General features: G+C 49.4%; 1 protein-coding gene across 2 annotated transcripts in view; it reads right to left on the minus strand.

Annotated features, from left to right (window-relative positions):
- Positions 1 to 24,152, minus strand: part of LOC142578699 (uncharacterized) — a 145,238-nt gene that overhangs the window by 73,979 nt on the left and 47,107 nt on the right. The gene's annotated exons all lie outside the window — the stretch shown is intronic.

Below are 24,152 nucleotides of genomic sequence, written 5' to 3' on the forward strand. Positions count from 1 at the left end.
TTTGCGCTCAATCACCGCGCGAGCCTTGGTAATTCCTTGCGCTTAATCCCGTTTGCTCTGTTAATTATTTGCTTGTAAGTGTGCTGCGTAGACATAGCGGTTACTTTAAACGAATAATTCGTGTAAAATATAAGGCTGATAGTCGCTTGGACCGAAATACTTTCGACATAACGTCGCTGAAACGTGCGACCCTCACGGTAACTAAACATCTTGTGTATGTGTGTGTGTGTGTGTGACAACGAGTGCGCCAACAGTCTTCTTGACGCTGAGTGTGTCTGTCGTGTAGCGATTACACGGCGACTGTTGTGTCTTGCGGTTCAATGCTACGAGGCAGTGCAACTGTCGTGACATTCTGAAGCGGCGGTATCGTGTCAGCGAGTCTCCTCGATCGTGTTCGGGCTGCCAGAGCGATCTATCTCGCGGCACATCAACATTGAGCGTAGTGTGTGCGCGTGTGTGAATGCGGTTGACTGTTCTCGTGAACCGTGCGACGTCGCCACGTAAACTTGAATCATGACGCACATTGTTGTGTTTATGCCTTTTCGCCTCCGTGCACCCCTAAAGCCCCGTAAGAATTAGAGGGCCCTTATACGAAACGCACGCTGATTGGCCTAGCTATTACTGCAGTGTATTTTGATCCGTATATCGATTCTGGCGTTTTTCTTATGTTAATTTGCAGTTGTGTGTTTTTCATCAGTAAAATGGATTCGCCGATTATTGAAACATCTTCAAGTGTAAGGGAAACTTGGAAGGAACGAGCTCGCAGCTGTACGTAATGTACTTTGATATATTACATGTATTACACTTTATTATTTGATGGCCAATAGCAGTGGCTATGCAGAATTTGTTTTCAAAAGCAGAGTAATGCAGGCACTTAGGAATATATTTATTCACATATGCAATGCACCAAATACGATTAAGATATGCAGAGTTGGATGGCTTTTTGGACATATTGCGAAGCGCAGTTAATAACGCGCGCACAAACACAGGAAAGTATAAAAGTAGAATTCGCTGCTGAAATTGCGCACGTAACGCAATGCGAATAGTTGTCAGGGAGTTAATGCACTTCTGACACACTATTTACTTGCATGCTAGGTCATACTGCACTTGCTAAATCAACGGGCTCATAATGCACTAAAATCAATAATCTCCACAAACTTCGGTCGTTTAACATTCATGCGCGCGAATACTATCGCAGCTCTGCACACACACGTGTATAGTTTCTCTCGCACCTTCGTATCGCTCTACGTTACTTTCCTCGCATAGTCGTGCAGTTACCGACGGTTCAGTCTTTCCGTCCAATTCTATGCGACCACATTTATCTTCTGGTTAGGTTTTGTTTGCCGCGCGAGATGCAAAATAACTTCTTGCCGTCCTCCGTCTGATCTCGGCACCCACCCGCACAGCAACAAGGCATTTCGGTTCTTCGCATCCTAGGTCATACTGAGCTATTCAGCGGGCTCCCCATAACGAACTAAAATAAATATTCACCACGAACTTCGGCCGTCAACATTCATGCACGCGAGTGAAATACTATCACAGCTCGACATACGCACGTGTACACTTTCTATTGCACCTTCGTATCGCTCTACGTTACTTGCCTCGCATAGTCGTGCAGTTAGCGGCGGTTGAAAGTTTTTCCGTTAAATTCTGTGCAACCATACTTTTCTTCTGGTTAGGTTCTGGTTGCCGCGCGGGATGCAAAATAACTTCTTGCCATCCTTCGTCCGGTTTTGGCACCCATCCGCACAGCAACAAGGCATTTCGGCGCTCCCGGAACGAAATTATCGCAGCAATGTGCATAGCAGAACAGGCGAAACGCGCGCACTCCGCCCGGCGCGCAGGAACTTTCATGGCGGCAAAGGGGCGGAGCAAGGTCACATGTCACCGTTCAGCCTATGACTGGCGTCGTCGGCTGGATCAAAGCCTGTCGATACTTTGAAATTATTGAGGGATTTTAGCGTGGGTTAAAATCCCTAGCGTGGGCTTGGGAGCAAGCAAATAGAAACACGCCGTGGCGGGGCGATTGCGCACTGTTTAGTGTGCTGCACTCAAGTGTGCGATGTATGAAGAAGGTCGGCTGCAGCGAGACTGGCCCGCGACAGGGCGTTATGTCTGGTGTAGGTATCTGGGCATGCGGCTCTTATCGCATGACGGCGCAAATGCGTGCTGCTGGCCGAGCGTTCCCGAAGCGATAAAACGTCTAAGGAGACGAAAGAGAACAAGAACATAGCTTTACTTTTTTATGCTTGAAATGTGCAAGAGCTGGCAGCCTGTCGACGGAGTGTAATGTGGTTGGGTGGGGAGGCGGCGTTAGGGCCGGAATGATTTTCCAGTGACCTTCAATCCGAAAAGAGCCCTATGATTATAATGCGTGTTCGAAGAGGTCACCATCTGCTGCAATGTACATTTGGCATCTCATAGGCACATTTTCCGAGGCGTTCTTTATCATGGTATCAGGGATGGAGTTGCAGACTTGTCTTATTTTTTTTCCCTTTAGGTTCTCTGATATTGTGGTTGGTACCCTTGATTGTGGTTGGTATACTTGATCCTTGACGCAGCCCCAGAGAAAGAAATCGAGTTAAATCTGGCGACCGTGCCGGCCAAGCATGGGGCCAGTGCCGGCCAACATGGGGCCAGTGCGAAGAGAGTTATCGTCTGAAGACATGCGTAATCTTCCTTGAACATACCCAAGTTTTTTTTTTACCATTAATTAGTCCTGTCCCAGTGTGATTTATCCGCTGATATTCGAGCCCTAAGGAAGAAAGTGGTAGCATCATCGTTCAATTCGAAAACTACTACAAGGTCATTTGTGTACAAAGGCAAAACTGTAGCAGCCGTCATCGCATTCCATCGTTCCCGCACGCTTCGCCCTTTCTTTCAAGCAGAATCAAAATGCTGCTTTGGTCTTTTTCGTGGCTTTAGACGCCTTATCGCTTCGGCAACGCTCGGCCAGCGACGTGCATTTGCACCGTCATGCGACAAGAGCCGCATGCCCAGATACGTACACCAGGCAAGACGCCCTGTCGTGGGCCAGTCTCGCTGCAGCCGACCTTGTTCATCCATCTTACGCTTGAGAGCAGCACAATACCAATGCGCAAGCGCCCCGTCACGTGGCATTTTTTTCATATTTCGCGGGCTTTCCTTGGAATGCGGAAAAAGAAAGACCACGTGAGATATATCGTGTTGGAAACAATTTATTGAGAGGTTTCTTAAGCCGTTCTACAACTTCCCGCCTCGCACTTGGGGTCTGCAGCCAATACTTAAAAAGTTGATTAATTAAACATAACTAATCCGTTAGTTAAGGGGAAAATAAAAAAAAAACAGCCTGAGTAACTCTAGGCCAGTGCCAACATTATGCATTCGGTTCAACTCGCGTCCGGAGTGCCTTTCATTTTTAAAACTTCGGCTCAAGTTATGTGGGACAACCTGTATACGCGCCCGTACGACAATGCGGCATATTCGAGGCACTGGTATGCTCAGCGGACTATGCCCTATGGCCAAGTTGTTTTTGGCTTGAGCAAATTAAGTTCGGGAAGAGCGGTCAGCCAAGGGCACCACGGGTCACTAGTTTGAGAACACTGTGCAGGGTTGCCAGTTTTGAATACCTCGCGACGAATTGGCTATTCTGACAACTTTTAGCCAGAATTTTCGCTACTGTGCTGCTTCGCTGGTTGTTGCCAACTTGAAGTATCAACATAGTGTATCAATGCAATGTCAGTGACACTGAAGAGTATATGCATAAAAACAGTCATCTTTTGCACTCTGTGTGCTCCTTAAGCTATACTATGCACTTACTTCTCTATAGGGTCACTGTGGCACATGGTATGTCTGCACCAGAGTGGTCATGCATCTGTCATACCAGCACTAACTGGCACGGAGACTGAGTAGCGCTGCGGTGGTGATCTAAACTAACACACTGATGTTTCACGCGCCAAAACCACGAACTGATAATGAAGCACGCCGTATAGTCGGGGGTTCTGCATTAATTTTGACCACCTGTACGGTACACGAACTCTATATGTTCTCGACCACATTTCTAATCTGTAATGTATAGGCTGGCTCAACGTTTTTCGGCTACCTTCGGGGGAATTGGGGACTACTTCACAGTGTGGGACGCTGCAAGCCTGTTTGGTTTCCGTACTGCGAAAAGGCGAGAGCAAAGTTCCGGGGAAAGAGCCTGTCGGCCCCAGGAGGTGCCTCCTCCTCCGCCGCTGTGGCCGATGAAGACATCGAGGCACCTTACCAGGAGCCGATACGCCGCGACGCGGCGTGGGCTCATACACGAGAGCGGCGTCTGGTGGAGCAGGCGCCATCTAGACGCAGACAGACGGGCCCATTCAACAGCGGCACGCACACAGCCACGAGCGTCGTATACGGTAGCTTGCGCGCAGAGCGAGACAAGGAAAGCGTCGCCATTCCAGGAGCCGAGCTCCAGACACGCCACGAACCGAGCAAGGACTGTGCCTGCAGTGTCTTACAAGGGAGAACGAGGCAGCTGTCAAAACACCGAGGGGGCGAGTCGCGTGCATCCACGGGCCGAGAGGTTGCCGTTAAGCCCCTACAGGCGTAAAGTACTTTCTAGCTCACTATACACAGACGCGAATGAAGCCGGCGAAGCCAAGCTGTAAGAAGCCAAACAAAGACGAAGCCGGGCAGAGAACTGTCCATCCAGCCAGCCTTCTTTTTTGAAAAGAAAAAAAGAAAAAGAAATTTGCACGTCAAAACGGCGGACGCCTAACGCTTATCGTCGCCAATCGCTTGACAACAACGAGGTCGAAAACGAGCACGGCGACACAGAGACCATGCAGAGGGACGTTGCTTTCTTTTGTTACGTTTCTCTCGTGTAAAACGAAAAAATAATAAAAAAAGCATGGAAGAAAGATTCGCATGAACAGCTAGCTGCACAGGTGCCAATTTCACGCGGCATTTCTTTCGCTCTACAAAAAAAAAAAACTTTTTTTTTCGCTCTCTCTCTCTCTCTCAGTAAAGCAGGGCAGCGAACGGTCGGTGGATACAGTGCGCTCAGTGCAGCTTTCCTTCAGTAGTGCACCAACAAACAACGAGTGAAACGAATGAGCTAGAGGCACAGTGCCGAAAACCAGGCCTGCAGCAGAGACCTGCACTCAGTGATCCGTGGTGCCTAAGTGCTACCCTACACTCGTGACGGAATAAGAGATGCTAGAAGAACAGAGAAAGTCGGAGAATATAAAAATGAAAGCTATTGGCATGGGGACTCAGTTGCTCAGCCGTGCGTGTCTTGCGCACAATGCTGACAGTGTTCGCAAGAACTCGCGCTGTATATATACACGAAGGCGCGTGCCAAGTTAGAGAGCAGTACTTTCGACTGAAAGAAAGCTCGAAAGAACGCAGGCCCCTCTGAACTCAAGGTGAGAGAGAAACAGGCTTTAATGAAATGCTGGAGATGTTAGCCTGGCTGTCTGCCTGACGCTGGGTGATGGTTATGACACACACAGTACAAAAATATTTACGAAGTTTCGTTAATGCTCGTGCCCGCAAGAACGTCAGCAGCCCTTTCGTGGCGCGCAATGCACAGGTGGTGCTTTGCCACGGGTTGAGAATGTGCCGTAGTGCCAAGCTCGAGTCCCGTTGAAAGTGCAGTGCCTCCTTCAAAGACTCTGACGCGTGGTGGCAGCAGTCGCACATAACATGTTGCAGGTATTCAGGGCCGTTACATCCAGAGCACATTGGCGAGCCCGGGAGCTGAATCTTACACATGAATAGTTTGTGTAGGCCACATTGAGTTTTATGCGTTGAGTCTTGGGCGATCCGATGAAGTGCAGTATTTTTTTTTTTCGGGGGAAGGGGCGTTGCAAGACACCAGTATGAGTCATCAAAACGCAAACGATCGATACAGCGTGAGGAGCCAGCACAGACGAAGCAAAATATTGACAAAGCAGCTATAAGGTTAAACAGCGCCCAGATAAAACAAAAACTTTGAGGACGCTTCGCCTTTATGACTGGAACGCGATAGCATTCAAAGATCTCTGACTGCTTCTCAAGCTTCCAAGCAACTGCAGCTCATGCAACCGTAGTGTTTACCGGGAAACGTTGGCGGCGAACGCTATGCACGAAGCTGAGCTTTCTGGTAGATAGGCGGCCTCCTGCGTGGACCGATCCCGAAGATAGTACACACCCGCGCCAATATATATATATATATATATATATATATATATATATATAATTTACAGGTTTCTGTTATTGTTTAGCACTTTTAATGTTTCAGTCTGAGAAGATTTCACATACAAGGCAGGCGCTGTCATTGTTTTGTTTCATGACATTTATTTGTGGGCTGTCATTCTCAAAATTGCGAGGAATAAATTTGCCAAGAATGTAACACAAGGTATGATCAACTTTAGTGATAGAATGGTTTGGCACTATAACCCGCATATACAGCATGTCATACAGCGAGGCGTGACATGTACACGTACCTAACATAAACGGGAATTTTCGCTCACGGACAAGTACGTCCACGCCGAAACCGACAACGGATTTTCTGCGACACGGGGCCAAGCGTAACGTTATCGTGTTAGAAGGTGCCGGAATGACGCCTCCGAAAACACGTGCTACATATACTACAAGCATCGCACAAAGGCGCCTCAACTAGACATTTTCCACGAAAACCTCGCACTTCGGGGAAAAAAGAAGAAGCGATATGTTTACTTTGAATATAGACAGGAACGTTCTCCATCGGCTCAAATACCGAAGACGGGGCACTTCGCATCGCGACCAATTGGCGGATGCAATGCCTGAAATTACCCCGTGACGAAGAACACACTGGGGCAATTAGGAGGGGGAAAAAGTTTTTCTTTCTTTGTTCGCTGAGAGAGTTCTTCGGCTGAGATTAACTCCTGAAAGCGACTACGAATAGGCCTGCAATCTGTGTAGTAAATTTCTATAACCTGTGGCTATTGAACGGACATACCTAAATCCAAGCATAAGGCCGTTTTTTTGCATTCCGGCCTATACCACAATGCAGCCGCGACGTAGCCGGAAATCAAGCAGAAATGTCATCGTCATCTCGGCGGCGTAGTCGTGGAGAGAGAGGGCAGGTACAGACTCACCACAGACGCCTGTCCGACCGTGTCCAACGTGAGAGAAGCCTAACTGACGCATATCAGCGTCTAGACGGGACTGTCCGGCACCTCGGACCAGACCACGATAGGCAGGCAGAGCGTGGGGGATGGGATGGGGTGCTACTCCTACGCAGACAACCACACCATTGCACAGCGGCGCATGCGCGCGTCTAAAAAGAAGGAATCGCACAAAAATAGGTAAGCTGTGAGGAAAATACGCGCGCCTTCGAGAATTCTGAGAGGTGCCAGACGGTGGCAGCAAACGGTAGCGCCAACAAGGACGACACGCCCGCGTGTTGATTTACGGAAGCCACCTATTTTCAAAGGAGGGGAGCCGAAGAAGCCAGGAGAGTCCGATGTCGCAACCTTGGCCCGCGACTCCGGGCCAGCCGCAAAGCTGCCGTGCCGCAAGTCACACACCACACGCTTGCACGCACTTCTCAACCTTTCTGCCTCACTCCCGGCACCTATCGACAGTAAAGAAAGAAAAAAAAACGAAAAGGAACCAAAAGTTGGGACGTCAAAGCCGAACGAGTCCCGAAGTCGGCACAAAAGATTGCTGCGACGGCATGGTACCCGAAAGAGAAAGGCTGGCTCAAAAAAAAAAAGAGAGAGAGAACGCGCCGGCACACAGCGACCGAAGGGACGAGTTCACGGGCGGTCTCGCTCCAAAACGATCACAGAGGCGCCGACCGACCAGACGCGGCTGCGACGCGTGTGCTCCCACCGGTGGCCGCAGAAAACCGCGCGTTTTTTAACGCGCCGGTGGCTTCGCCACCGTGCGCGGGCGCCAGTCACGGAAGAAGAGCGCGCTGGCAGCAGCAAGCAGCAACAAACAGGGAGTGCGTATACAGAAAACTGGCCGGGTTAGCAAAGCCGTCGCAGTAAGAACCCACGCGAGCCAAAGACTAAACACAAACGCCTTGTCCTGTGCCTTGTCGTCCCTCTGTTTAGTCATTTGTGCCAGCAACGGGCGAAGGAAGAGCGAAGCCTGGTAGCAGCGCTTCTTCCCTCAAATCCAGGGGCGTGTGCATGCTTGGGGCTGCTCCGCCGCTGCCTGCAGACGAGCCAGCGTTTGTCTGACACACACGCGCGTGCGGAAACGTCCCGTGCCACTACGAACAATTGAAGAAGACAAAGCAGCAGTGGAGCACTTGTCTCCCCCTTTTCCCTTCCTTATTATTCTTTATTTAATTAAGATAATGTGTTAAATATTAGGTTCACTCCTAAACATGTGCGAGTGGTTCGTTATCGAAGGCGAAAAAGATTCAGTGGCGATTTAGTGGCAAATGCGAGAGAAATGTGTTACCATTAACGTCGCTCGCCTTTCTTTTATGTCCGGGATATTTAAACCACGTTCACCGCATAGCAAACTGCTGCTCAACTCATCGACACACGTCCTGCTTCTTCGAGGAGCAAAGTGAAACTGACGCGCGTGCGTGTGTGTGTATGTGCCTGTGTGTGTGCGTGCGTGCGTGCGTGTGCGTGTGTGTGCGTGTGCGTGCGTGTGCGTGCGTGTGTGTGTGTGTGTGTGTGTGTGTGTGTGTGTGTGTTGTGTGTGTGTGTGTGTTGTGTGTGTGTGTGTGTGTGTGTGTGTGTGTGTGTGTGTGTGTGTGTGTGTGTGTGTGTGTGTGTGCGCGCGCGCGTGTAGGGGGGGGGCGACGTGGTGTATCCGACAAAAAAAAAGAAGGCAACGCATGAGGATACAACAAAAGTTGGAAAATGATGGAAAGAGAAAAAGCTCGCCTGGATATATCATGCTCTCTTCAAGAACAATGGAGTAACGGTAACTCCTTTTGGAAGGAGTAAGTTCTTGTAGATAGATCTCCCGAGATTTCTCCTACTCCCCGATGCAGTATGTTGACCTTTACGATGAAGTACACTCACAAGGCTTGTGCCGAGGCTGGCAGAGTGAGTATTCTCCATCGGAGAGCATGGATACTCTCTAAAACGCGGTCAAATGGGACTAGAAGTTCTATGAACGTACACAGGTTATGACTCATAAATGGATACATGTGCTAGATATGTGTCAAGGCACAATTCAGGCACTTGAGGAAAGCGCTTATGCGCCTTACTGCGAAGCCTGCAGCCGAGAAGAGACAAAGAAAACCTGCGAGTCTTCACGCAGCGCTGTGCTCGGAACGATCTCGTAGTTGTTGCATACTGTCAGCGTTATCTTGCGTTGCTATCTAAGTAACATGTGCGTGCTATAAATACAAAAGTTAATGCAATCAAGTAAATGCAAAACGCTTTGTCTTAGCAGGGCAACCTTAAGGCGTATACTAATGCGTAGTGTCGACACTAATGCATATGGTGATCCAGGAGGAGACAAACCGGAACTGAAAGTGGCACCTTAGAGCACGTACACCTACGAACTGACAGTTCTATAGTTTTCTTACAATATCATTCAACTTGCAGTCAAAGATGACGGCTACTTCGCAGTCGCAACAAGTGAAGAAAGAAATACATATTTCGGGCCTATCACCACCACGGGATCTCATTCATCCGGATGGCAAGTCGGCGGTGGCGGCACCCCGCCCGAGTATGCACGATATGCAACCGACGGCACCAGGCGACCGAGGGACCCGAATTCTGGTCGTCCCACTCCAGCGGGCCGCAAAAACGACGCTCGCCAGCAAGGACGCGACCGGACGGCAGACGGCCACTGTGTATTCCCTGCCTGCTCGGCGCGACAAAACGAGTCCGCCTTGATCGATGCAGACGGACAGGGAGGAGGCTTACATGGCGCGCGTCGCGATACGGATCTCGCAGAACACAAAGCCAGGGACGTCGAGAGACACTGGGTACATGCTCGGCCACGTCGCTCTACTAGGCTGCTACGCTGCGCAGCGAGGGAAATGGCGACACCAGTGGCGAATACCGAGAACACGCCGAAGGGCGAGATTACGCGTACGCCAGTCTCAACGTAAACTATACGGTAATTCTTAAACACACTGCAGCGGAGACAGGTCACTTCTTTCGGTGACACATCGCTCGAAGAGGCTGAAGTTAGTTGGTTGTATGACACTGTTTAACTCGTCATCTAGTAAACGAACATTTGCTGTTTTCATTATTATTATTATTATTATTATTATTATTATTATTATTATTATTATTATTATTATTATTATTATTATTATTGCCACCTCATCATGTTGCCGCTGAGCGAATTCAAATCGTTCACTGCTCGTGGCATGTTCGCACCGTAGCTATCGTGAGTCCATATAGACCCCCACTTTCGACATAACCATCCGCAAACTTGTGGCGAGAAACAATGACGTTGCCACTTATTTACCCCAAGAGTGCCTTCCTCACTAGCGATTCGGAACAAAAGCAATGAAATCTGGGGTCCTTGGTTTGCGGGCGTTATGGTTCCTTTTTTTTTTTCCCTATAATTCAGGTGGTAAAATATGGTGTTATGTGCAAGAAAAAAAAAACACGGGGAGAAATCGGCTTTTTGTTGTCGCACTGACCAAAGTTTGAGATTTTTGAGGCAACTTTCAATAACGGTTAACACAGGCAATGAACATAAGCGCACTGTTTAAATAAGCGAAATCACTAACAGGGACCTATCGGGTAATTTCTTATGTCGAACTTTACCTTTCTTTTTTTAAGCCTGCAAAATTTACTACAATGCCACAACAGATGAATGCCAGAGCAGAACAATTATCTGCCCAGGCGAACATCATTTGCAAGAACAACCAAATGAACCGTTTCACGAATTGAAGTAACTACATAAATTTACTTCTTAGCTACAAGAAGATAAATGATCCTAAGACAGAAACCTTACCGCACGTGTTTATGATGAAAAGTAGGACGGAATCGCCACATAAGTCTCGTCACGTGCCGCAACGGAGACCTAAATAACGGCGGCGTCAAATTACCCCCCTTCCACTTGACCCGACCACGCAACGGGCACCGCGAGGCGCGGCTCTCCGTCCGACCCCCGCGTGTCGTACAATGGCGGCGCCTAGAATGAAGCTGCGCCATTGCGCTTGCTTCTCTCGCACGAGCTGATTCCCACTGGCGCTTTGCATCAGCGGCAGAGGACACGCAGGCCACTCTGTGCAGCGAAGCTTCGTTTTACGCCGCCCTGTAACACACTACGTCACAGGGGAGCTGCCCTGCGCGCGTCGGCGTGTTAAAGCATTGAATAACTTGAGGCCAGTCATTTCGGTCTGCGTGGCCGTCCTGAAAAAGCGGGAACGCCGAACTAGATTTTATGACCACTGCCTCCAACTTTCCAATGTAAACAGGCGCCGCAAAGTTTGCAATTCTAAATATAATTGATGTAAATAGCATGCTTAGCGAATGAATTGGTTTGGGATTTCTTGCAGATGATATCCGCCTGAGAATTGCAGGCTTAGAAAAATAATAATAATTAAAGAGAGGCTCGACATAAATAAGTACACCCTGTATAATGAGTTCTTTGCAAAAATTACGTAACAATCTTATCTATTACATATGTCACCTGGCAGGCATTATTTACATTTTTAAGGAAACCCCATAAAGAAACAGAAACGTTCTTAGCGACCTTTTTGTTAACTTTGTTCCCTGCACTCTATCACAGGGAAAAAGAAAAAACATAGCAGAGCACACGGGCATGCTTTTCAAGAGGTGTGACGCTTTGCCTCGTCTTACGGGCCCTTGTCGACAAACATTACCAAGCGCATTTTGAGCACTCTCTGTCCACCCTAGACGTACTTGCCTGGCCACTCGTCCTGTTTTACTGCTTCGCTCCATATGCCCTTGCAACAAAATAAAATACCAGCTACCCATATCTGCAACCCTTCGTTGAACGCACCATGGTTGACAAAGCGTCCTCTCAACGTCACAGATACAGTTGGCGGTGCAGGAAAACATCAGCGCTTGATTCCTATAGCGTCGCTGCCGCCTGTATACACGTGCCCGACGTGTGGGAACTGCGAGGCCGCGCGTCGTTGTTTCATCCACGAACTAAACGCGCCTGCTGAAAGGGCAACAGGCTTTCGTTCACTAAAGGCAAGTACGGGCTCAATATATAATGTATGTCAGTATTGTTTGAGTGTTGAGCAAAAAGCAAGCATTTATGATATTCATGCACGATTAACGTTAATATATCTTGATAACTTGCATACACAAGTAGGGCACCGTTCACTGGCTTTGTAATGTCTGCATTTATTCTTACCCTTTATGGAAGGGTGAAACTTCGGAACGAATTTTAAAATTTGTTCACACACACACACACACACACACACACACACACACACACACACACACACACACACACACACACACACACACACACACACACACACACACACACACACACACACACACACACACACACACACACACAGGCGCGCGCGCGCGCGCGTACACGTACACACACGCGCACACACACAGTTTTATGCACGCTTCCTATATTTTCTTTCAGTACGCGTATCGAAGACCGCGGCGCATGCGCACCTTATCAAAGTGCCCGCATACGTTCGGCCAGAAAATTGAACAAATCGGTTTGCAGTGCCCTTCTACAGTCATCCTGCTTGCCATACAGTCTCGCCTCGAGTGTGCATGGGCGGGCCAGTCACACCAGCACTCCGGGCGCCCAGAGCTGCGCCGAGGACAGAAAGCAACTTGCCGGTCACCCTTAAAGCCTCACACGTCCGTGCCGCTTCGATTGCGCTGCATCGAACTATCGCTGGATATGCGGCCACGAATCGACGAGAGAGAAAGCCCAATTTTCGCCGCTCACCAGAAAACCGCTCTGTTCAGTACGAGCTGATTCACGCGCAAAACTTGCGTGCATGCACCTCGTCGCGCCGCCATCGGTGTGTGTGTGTGTGTGTGTGTGTGTGTGTGTACACAGACGCGCGTACACAGAAATAAGACCCGCGTGCACAGAAACGGGAAGACTTCCTCGTGAGCGCCGCCAGTTTTTTTTTTTCTTTTTTTGTCAGTCCTTTCTGATCTTCCTCTTCTCGCCTTCAATCCTATCTGGATATCGCGTACAAATATAGCGCCGCGCATATCTGTCTGCCTAAGTGAATAAAAAGAAAAAAAGAGTCAGTGAGAGCGTTCCCGCGAAGGCCGTTTCGTGGCCTCCCGGCTACGCGCCGCAATAACCCAAGGCACGTCGAGTCACAAGATCAGCAAGTGCGAAAAAGAGGACGTTTCGGACCGATTCAGCCACAGCGCACCATGAACACAGGAGGAGCCTGCAAAACTATCGCGCAACCCTTCGTAAATCACGCGTTTGCCATAATTAGGGGGCTATATTTATACGGCGAATAAAAGGAGCAGCATATATATATATATATATATATATATATATATATATATAGAGAGAGAGAGAGAGAGAGAAAACAAACACGTTCTTTTTTAGTGTCAAACGAAACTCGGTTGGTGGGACAGCCTTCGTCAGTTCGTCACTGTCATGCTTCGAAAAGCACTTTTGTGTAGCACGTATTGAGCAACAGAAAGCTGTGTAGTTTTTCATGTCGCCCTACAATTTTCTCATTGACACTTTTCATCTAATTATAATATTTGAGAAGTTGATTAACTAATTAAGACTAATTATCCAATTCGGCGGAATGAAAACATAATTTGAGTATCTCCAAGCAACGGAAAACAACAATGACTTCGTTCTGTCCAACTGCGTGGCATTGGCATATTTTTAAACTCTGGCTAAAGTTAGCTGGGACACCCTGTGTGCGTGCGTGTGTCTGCATGCGCGCATGTGGTTTCGTGCAGTGTATACGACACTGCGCGAAACCGTACAGAGAAAGCCGGCGCCGCTGAAGGCTCCTCCTTCCGATCGACAGCGCCTGCGTGAAAACGACGAGCCACGAAGCGTCGAACAGGCGCGCTCTCGCAGGGAACAAGGGTTGCTTTTGTGGAATATATGAGCTCGAGAGATAAAACCGCGTCAACACCACCGCCTAATGAATGACCTCGAAGGGGCGAGCGGTGATGCAAGCTTGGACAGGCTCATAGCGTGCATACAACAGAGCGCGGCTATATAACGCGCAACTCCGCTGGCAACGACGCTCAGAGTCAGCGGCGCACGCAGAGGCACACCGGACAAACGAACGCACGCATTTATCCGCGAAATCAATCCGAGGTCCGCGGACGCCTTCCATGCCACTCGACGCCACTCCGTCCCGCGGGCTGCGCAATGCGGAAACACAGCCTCGGAGTCGCACCAGCACCGCATGATTTACAATTTTTTCTCTTCTTCTTCTACGTTTCGTGCGACCAACAAATGCACTTCACCTACAATGCGTCAAGTCACAAGAAGGGCCTCTATCCCACCCAAGCACGCGAACAGAGGGAGGTATGCAGAGCCCAGAATGCCCCCGCTGCAGAGCTTGTTCTCGCGCGTTATATATACGTATATATATACATATAGGCTCTAGCCGCTTTCTGCCGAAACACGCAGAACTGCAGGCAAACAGGCCGCGATGTCTTGATCAATGGCTAGAGGGCGCACTGCTGCTGATCACGAGGTCGCGGGTTCGGTTCCTGGCCGCATTTACACGCTAGCGAAATGTAAAGATGCGCTCAGATTTGGGTGAATGCCAATAACCCGATGAGATCGACATTAATCCCAAGCGCTACACTGAGGCGTCATCTCGCATGTTGCGTCGGGACTTCCAACGACGCCAACCAATCGATCGCATAGCCGGGTGCGTGCCGTGTGAAGACGCATTGGCAACACTTGACGACCCATCGCTAAAGGCACCCAGAAAGTGCACCTGGAGAAATGAGATCGAAGATTGGTTTAACCGACACATTGTGTCCATAAACATTATTTTTCTTTTTTTTTTGTCGTCGGCCGCTTGTACGCTGTTGTCTTCAATAATCGACAGCCAACATGGACCAATAATTTACACTGATTTAAGTACCTATATATACACAAGCAGACCTGCAAGAGACGCCTGTATGTGGCTTCGGATTAATTTTTATCAACTAAATTTGTTTAACGTGCATTAAAGGCTGATACTTCGGGCGTCTTTAATAGCGATATCTTTACCCCGTATGGCTTCACGCTAGCGTTATGGCAACAAGGTATTTACGAAGCCAAGTCATTACAAAAGCCAAGCTGGGAACTACACTCTTAATCAAAATTGTACCCTTTTGCCACACAACAATAAACGTAATCAGTCTTGTCCGCATTTCCTTTCTTTAACGCGGCGAGCCCGGTACTTCCCAGTAACGAACGGCATGCCGGTTATCAGCATGACAGAGCATTCCCGACAGAAAAGTAGCGGGCGCGGCGTTTTCAAAAAAGGAAACGCAAGCAAGGCAGATGACGATTACTGTTGTGTGGCAGAGATACACTCCAAAGGGTGTAACTTTGCCTAAGAGTATGCCGCTGTTAACGGGGAGGTTCAGCTTCGAGACCTTCATAAAAGATTTTTTGGAGCCGTATTTTGCGACGACTATGTCTTCCCTCCAATTCTTATTCAATTCGTACCATCCGCCATGGTGAACGCGGAATCCTGGCGAAGAGCAAAATAACAAATGGAAATGGAAAGCAAAAAGAATCGTTACAGAACATAGCCACTGGCCAATGTCGACAAAAAGTGTTGCCTGGTCAACACTGCACTCTTAGACAAATGTACACCCTTTGGGACGTATATTTGTCACACAACAATAATCGTGATCTGTCTTGCTTGCGTTTCCTTTCTTGAAAACGCTGCGCACGCTACTTTCCTATCGAAAATGCTCTGTCATGCTGATAACGCGCATGCCGTTCGTGACTTGGACGTACCGGGGGCTCGCAAGGTTAAATGAAGGAAATGCGGACAAAACAGATGACGATTATCGTTGCGTGCACTCTAAAAATAGTTGCACCCTTTGAGGTGTATATTTGCCACAGAACGATAATCGTCATCTGTCTTGCCCACATTTCCTTTCTTTAACGCTGAGAGCACGGTACTTCCAAGTTAGGAACGGCATGCGCGTTATCAGCATGACAGAGCATTCTCGACAGGAAAGTAACGAGCGCAGCGTTTTCAAGAAAGGAAACGTAAGCAAGACAGATTGTTCTGTGGCAAATATACAACCCAGAGGGTGCAATTTTGTTTAAGAGTGCAGCTAGAGTATATCGCCTGGACTCTGTCCTCGCCACGTCAATGTGAAACTGCGCACAAAAGCTTGCGGACGATGCCTGGCAAGCCCTGACAGGGTCAAGACGCGCACCGAGCGAAGCCGAGCTGGGCCGTATAACGGCGGAGTAAATACCCTCCCAGTCGCGTCCAACCTAACGAATGCAACCCTATGCAGCCAGACAACAAAACCACCCGAGATGGACGAAGGGGGGAGGTCTGCCCACACTTTGCACAAGCTCGCTATCGAAACAGGCAAAAGCGTGCTTACGCAGGCGCGCGAGCTAAGCGCTATATTTCGCCAACGGCGGCGGCATACGACAGCGGCCGTCGCTGCTTCGAGGTCGCCGAGCAGCTGGATTGCGCGCTCCGCATTGCCTGCCCCGAGCAGTTGAGTTGGCCACGCGCACGGCCGGCCTGATAGGCGCTGTGGACGTCAGGTGCAGGGATAGAGATAAGCGTCGAAGTCGCGCAGCAGACCGTGCGACGGCGGTGTCAGTGCGCGTATGTGGACCGCTCGTGCGTCGATAAACGGCCTGTCGAAGCAGGCGAAACGAAAAGCGCAGGTAGCACTGCAGGACGTCGGAGCAGGAGGAGCAAAAAGCGTGCAGCAGACGACAACGAAATCGACATGGTCACTGCTGACCATGTCGGGCGCGCCAATTACGCGCATCGGCGGGCACGGATTCGCGCTGGCGTCGCCCGCCGCAGGACAGAGGAGCGTACGCGATTGGAGGGACAAGCTGCACGTGGGGGAGAGAGCTCGAAGTTTCGGCTGCTCGCGCGGACTGTCGCGTCGTGGCGTGGAGTAACCACATGGACGCGAAATCGCGAAAGTAGTTACACATTTACAATGTTGTCCAAATAAGTACAATCGTGCGCCCATAAAGAAATTGCAAACGCACCACGAGGAGGCCAATGTTTTAACAAATGTGTATTAGATCGAGCTTTAATAACCTGCCATCGCCAGCTGGATGGATGCTATGAGCGTCCCCTTTAGAACGGGGCGGTCGGGTGCGCCACCAAGCTCTTGTTATTATGTTGCCTAATGTCCTACCTATAATAAATATAAGAAAGAAAAAAACCCAGCAGAATTCCCATCACCAAACTTTCTGAACCGCTATTGGAAACGTTGTTCTCGTACGCCTCCTTTGTTTGTCGCTTCACTCGCCTCTTACTAATCTCTATCGCGGACATGTTTACTTTCCCCCTGCTATCACCGAACCCAATGATTTCAAGGAGGTTAGAGGTGCCTAAACCGACCGCTGGGCCAATATCTTCACATTCTAATAAAACATGCTCCATAGTTTCCTTAGCTTTACCGCAGCAAGCACATGCTTCTTATTCTTCCTTCTTATATCTCGCTGTATAGGTGCGTGTTCTAAGGCATCCTCATCTCGCTTCGAAAAGTAATGAGCTTCCCTTCGAGTTATCATAAATTGCTCCTTTCCTGATTTTGTATTTTCCTTATAAGTAGTTACTCATGGCAGGCTTCTTTTCCGTTGCCGCCACCCATGAGATATCTCAGCCTCTCTGACTTTCCGCTTGACGTTCTTTGTTGCCATGTTGCTCGGGATATCGGTCGCATACTTGCTGGTAAGCTTTCTAGTTCGTTTCCTCCACTATGAATCAATGTTTTTCCTGTATAGATAGCTCAACACTCCCCCTGCCCATTTACTTTCTTCCATATTCCTCAGTCGTTCTTCATAATCAATTTTACTGTGAGCTTCCATCACTTCAAAACTTCTCCAGTCCACAGCACCCTGCACAGCGTCACTTGTAGTGTTGCCATGAACGCCCAATGCACAGCGTTCCACTGCCCTTTGGTTCCCATCGAGTCCTGATTGTACCCCTGACTTCAAGCAAACAACCGCATTCCCAAACGTAAGTCTTGGAACCATGACACCTTTCCACATACCCCAAAGCACCCCGGACCTACTGTATCCCCATAGCGCTCTGTGTTTCATTATGGCTGCATTTCTCTTCCCCTTTACTGTTATTGTTTTTTCCTGCGCTTCCATATATCTATTGTCTTCGTTTATCCATACACCAAGGTATTTATATTATTTTACACGAGGTATTTCCTGGCCCTGTATTGACACTGTCTGTTCACTGTGTTCCTTGAATATCATAACACCTGACTTTTAACGCTAAATTTCAGACCTAAATTCTCGCCTTCCTGCCCACACATATAGCAAGACGCTGTATATCACTTTGTTTGTCAGGTGTCATCCGCATAAAACAAACCTGGAAGCTGCTGCTCTACTACTGTACCCGCCTGTTTGCATAAGAGTACAAACCCGATATTGCTTCCCTCTATAGCGCCCTTTCCATCCTCACCATGTACCTCATAAACAGCAGCGGGGACAGAGGGCACACCTGCCTGTACCTTGTTGATATAAAACTTGCTCCTCGCTCCTCATCCCTTCCCATTCAACGCAAACGGTATTTCCTAGGTAAATCTCTCTCAAAAGCTGGGACAATCGTCGCCAAAGCCTTCCCCTTCCAGAAGATCCCCCAATACGTTGCGGTTTACGTTGTCATACGCTACGGTTATGCCTAGAAAAGCCACATATAGGGGGTCTGCTTTCTTCTCTGGATATTCCAATACACTGAGTAAGGTCAAATAAGTTATCATCCAGACGACTACCGATACTGAAGTCATTCTGAAATTCTCCGAAAATCCCATTATTATATGCCCATTCTTGTAGCTTTAATTTGATTCCCTACATTGTTAACCTGTATATTAGCGATGTAATGGCCAACGGTCCATACGAGTGAATTCTACCTTTCTCTCCCTTACCTTTATAAATTAAATTCATTCTACTTTGTCGCCAACTGTCTGGTATTCGTCTATCTTTTCAAGGCTTTTTCTAAAACTGCTTTCAACAGAGCTTGCTCACTTTTTGGTACTAGCTCAATAAATCTGCTTCTCTTTTATGCTCTTTTTTTTTCCCTCGAATACAACCTCGTCTTTGCCTCGGAAAGATTCGCTGTTATTTTTCAGATGCAATTTAATGGCGTGTGCGCATCCAGTTCGTTTCCATCTTCGTCTAGGATATGTTATTGTATTTTTCCAGACTTCCTGCCGAGTAAGTTTATGTGCTTCCAAAATATTCAAGGTGCGGCCTTCTTTATCTCACGTATTTCTCACAACCAGCGTGAGTAGTGTTCCTGTATATGCTCCCGCAGGGAGCAGAGTTGCGCATAACTTTTCCGGCGTCGCTCGCACCGCTATTCGCCGGGCGTGATCACGTGGTGCAAAATGACGTCAAATGATCAACTTGTGTGCTCTGAAGCCACCTTTACGGAAACGGCGCCGACTCGTTTCTGTCAGTGCCATCGAAATTGCAATCAGTGGACCGTCGAGCGCGCGTAGCAACGATCGGCTCCGGGCTGCAGGTATGGTATTCGAGGGTATTAGGTTAATGATTTTGGTGAAGTACTACGAAGCAGGTCATTTTGACACTTGTATTCCTGTACGACGGGTTACAGCGCACCAAACTGCGCCTATCGCACGGAAGGTGGCAAAGCTTTTTACGCGGTGCCATGCGGACGGACGATAACGGCCGGCTCCGGAAGGGACCACGATATGCGAGGTCCGTTGGCCTTGTTTACAGGGGTGGGTTCGGCTTGTTTACACTAAAGCGGTATATATCTCGAGTAACACTCCTGTACACGCTGAAATGCGTGCGCCTGGCATCAGAGGTTGCTCACTTGTCCAATTTTTGGTGCATATGTGCAGCGCGACACAGACGCGGTACAAAGAAAGGACGACACGTCTCTGTCATGCTGCTCATATACGCCAAGAATGTAAACTTACCAACTCGTTCAATTCGCTTTGTTGCTTGTACGATGTGGCTCCAGAAAAGTGTGTTCAGAACAGAGTAAATACTTGCAGGTACAATTTACCCGCTGCACCCTGGCTTTTCCTGCTCCGTTTTTAATTTTTTTTATTCGTCGGCGTTCTGATTTTTCATGTAAAGTCGATTGATGTGCTGGTGTTCATTGTTTTGTAGTAAACGAAAACACCGTGCGCTCGCGCTTATGAGACAGCTGCGACAGGTTCAGCATTTACCACCCGCAATATGTTACTTCTTCGGTCAGCCGTAGTCGACGTGAGGAATGTGAAATTATTTTTGTACGTTTAATAAGCGCTGTGTTACAGTAAATTAACTTGAGAAGTTTGAAGAGATAAAGGAATATGTGCTGTCATATTACAGTCTGCAATGTGTTAATCATTACATTGCCAGTTTGTCATCTTATGTGATTAGTCCAATAAAAATAACCTGTTGTTACTCTTAGTAACTTGTTGCTTTTCCAGTGGCTTTGAATTCTGCCCCCCCCCCCTCCCAAGGCTCCAAGAACCAGCACTCATCCCCTGCTGCCACTAGCCATTGCTCATTTATTCCCTTGCACGAAAAAAATTTGATCTAGAAGTTCGTGCACCTTGAATCTTCTTCCACTTGCATATTTGCTGCTACGAAGCAGCTGTTAAGTTTGCGGTATGAAACGTACAAATAAGCTTTGCATAAGATGTGCGCATGTGAACATTTGAAATGCGTTTAAATTTACGTGTCTGCACCGCATATATCGAAAAAGTGCAGCTGCTGTGAACGACGTTTAGTGACGAATGACGGTCAATGGTCACTGACATAATTGCAGGCACGATAGTTCTGTTGGCGACATTCATTATTCGTCTCGTTTCGGCAGCCAAAATGTGCTCACATAATTGTCTACCACATATCTGTGAAGTTTTCTTTAAACACCCTTTAAAACGTTTCTTGCCTGCCGCCTCGGCGAGAAAACTTCATATGCAAGCTGAAAAACATTGCACCGCTTTTTGTTGCAAGGTGATGCGCGTTTGCACGCGAACTTTTGAGCGGTTCGAGCCACGGGCGTAGTCAGGATTTTATTTCGAGGGATCGGAGGGGGGGGGGGAGGCGTCCTATTCTTTATGTACATTCGTGCGTGTGTCTGTATATGAGCGTGTATATATGTACACACAAACTAAATATTTTGGGGGGTTGGCACCTCTCCGGCTACGCCAATCGTTCGAGCTCGGCCTGCATTAAAAAAGTGTCATCTTGCTCAGCGCTTGCGTTCAGTTACCGTATGTAGCTTGTGACCAGCAGACAAAAAAAAAAAAAAGAAAGAAAGCAAAGGGAACACCACGCGGCATTTGCCTCCTGCGCGCGCGAGGAGTGGCTCCACTGCACAGCTGGATCACAAACCGGACCTATGCGCAACTCTGCTCCCTGCGGGAGCATATACAGGAACACTAAGCGTGAGATGCCGTAACCGCCATCTGGTGAGCAAAACTCAAAACACTTTCGCGGCTCTCGGTGGCATCTCAGTCCTAACAGCGTCAAAACGATTAACTTACCTCGATAATAACGGCAAGACAACGTCAATCCTTTGCCCTGAGCTTCATATAAGACGATGCGATGGCTGATCTTGCAGAGCGCAAGTTGCAAGAGCAAATTCAGATCGAAGCGGGCGGACTGGCCACGTTGTTGAACAAACCGAGCGACACGCGCCATTTTCTGGCCGGCCAAAAACCGGCGACAGATCGCCCCCCGCGACGACAAAAACCGTCGCTCGAAAATCGCGTGCCCGTAGTTGCCGCTGTACGAAAGCCAGAAGAAGCACACATTTCTAGATCTGCTACCAGGAATGAACCGTAATGGCACGGCGCGACTGTTATATCTTTATCTACTCTAGCAGTTATTAAAAAAAATCTGCTAGTTTGTAACAAAGGATGACACCATTACGACGACTCTTCCACGCTGGAAACTCAATAGTGGAGTCCAGTAACAAGAGATCAGTCATCAGCAATAAACGACCTTGCAGAATCTTTATTTCTATGCGTACGCGTCGGATGTGCCTTCCCCTCCTCCACATAATCAACTAACGACAGCGCCAAAACATGCAGCGTAAGCTCGTCTCAGCCCGCATCGAACGGCTGCACGGCCTCGAAAATAACGTTATGCGCACCAATGCCTTCCAAGCTTGGACAGGGAAGCAACACGCACTTATGTTCTCAGAGCCGCGACACATGCGGCGTCATCGGTCTCATGCTGACCAGGGCAGTTAGCAAAGCAACATTTCCTCGCTAAAAGCTCTGCGGGCCACCTTGCTTCCTCGAATACTTACGCGCCAACCTACTATGGCCAGTACGTGGAATGCCTGATCACGCATGGGGCAGCACATACCACATATGCGCACCAGGAGCGCATGGACGAACATCAAAATTGGAACAAGTGCTCGTTCCTCGAGTTCACACTTGGCGTGAATCATGACGTATGTTCAACAACTGTGGATGTCATCTTGCTTGGACTAACCTTAAGTATTGCACAGATAAGTCAGACGTCACGACAGAAAAGACTCCATCCTGAGATGGCGCCCACCAATGGCGGCCAGTCATCGTACGAAGCCCGCGTTACACGACATAAGAGGTGACACGCAAATGAACGGCTGCACCAACTCGTCGTGACCCGATGCCATGCCATCAATTGGGACGGCGAAACATATAAGGAACGAGGCGAGCCTTCGCGCAAGGATTGCGAGACCGCGCGGAGGGAACGAGCGCCTTCACTTCGCGTCGTTCGGAAGTGGGCGAATCGTTGCCGAGGCAGCAAGGACGCGCCACACTGACGCTGCGCGTGCATGCGACTCGAGCTCATCAAGCACAGGACGAGCAGGCTCGGCCTCGCCCTCCTCCCGAGGCAGCCACAGAAGACTGCGAGAGATCGGCACAACTCCGTGCATGCACGAGCGCGCGCATTCGCTGCCCAAGAGTGGGCCGCGCGGGCAAGCGGACAGGCGATGCTCTTCGAAAGCACAACGCGCACACCTTGTCACCGAGCAAAAATATGCGTGGCGAGTCCTCCGATCGCGCCCCCCTTCTCGCGCGCGATAAAGAACCCGCCCCCCTTCCTCCCCCGCAAGCAAGCAGCCGCCGCGCGACACAGACAGGCACAATGCGAGGTCAACCCTGATGGACGGCGGCCGCTAGCGCCGCGGCACGCGCACAGCTGTAGTGTACGCGCGTGCTATACAAGGCCTCGCGCTAGCGCACAGGCCAGGCCGATCGAAACGCACCGCGCCCGCAGCGACCTGCCTGCTCGTCGTCGTTACGCGGGCAGACAGGCAGGCGGCGGAGTAAGACGCGACGGACCACAAACGCGGAGCGACTCGTTCTGCCGATTGGGGTCAAGTTGAAGGCAACGCCAGTCCCCCGAATATGCACGCTCGATTGGATCCTCGATGCGATCGCCCGCGCCTAGCGCGCACGAATGTGCATACGTGTGGAGGTACGCACACACACGCTCCTTGAATGACGTCCAGGTCGCGCAGCTTCGAGCCACGATCACGCCTTCAACGCGAACGCGGTGTGCGTGCGCGTGTATGTATACGTGAACCGTATAAGGAGGGCCTGCGCTCCTCACTCAAGATGGCGCGCTGAGATGGCACGACGGGCCGATCGTAAGCCTAGTAATGCAAGTGCACCTAGGTACCGTAATTACACGGTCGCTCCTCTCGGATTCGAGCTCTCCTCTCGCACAGCGGAAAGAGTGTGCGCTAGCGTGACTCGTGGGATTGCGTGTAGGCGCGCACGCACGTCGAGCATGCCCGGGCCTACACATACACGCATCTCCCAAGGACCAAGAGAGCCCTCACCTCGACTCCGGGTCACGGGTGAGCCCCGGGAGCACAATGGCGCGGCCTCGTGCTCCACTAATCCCTGGTCAAGGTTCATAATAAACCGCAGCGCGGTCGCGGGCCACGTTGATCTATATATACGCGGGCCGCGTGATTATTCCGCGCTTTTCATACACAGTGAATCCCGAAAAGCCTGCGCTCGATTGAGCTACGGACCAGGACTGTCATCACTCGACCAATTCAGGCAGAAGACAGCTAACATCTCGTGCTCCCTGTACCGACTGTGTGCACGCAGTTT

This window comes from Dermacentor variabilis, chromosome 4 (assembly GCF_050947875.1).
Source record: "Dermacentor variabilis isolate Ectoservices chromosome 4, ASM5094787v1, whole genome shotgun sequence".
Taxonomy (NCBI): Eukaryota; Metazoa; Arthropoda; class Arachnida; order Ixodida; family Ixodidae; genus Dermacentor; species Dermacentor variabilis.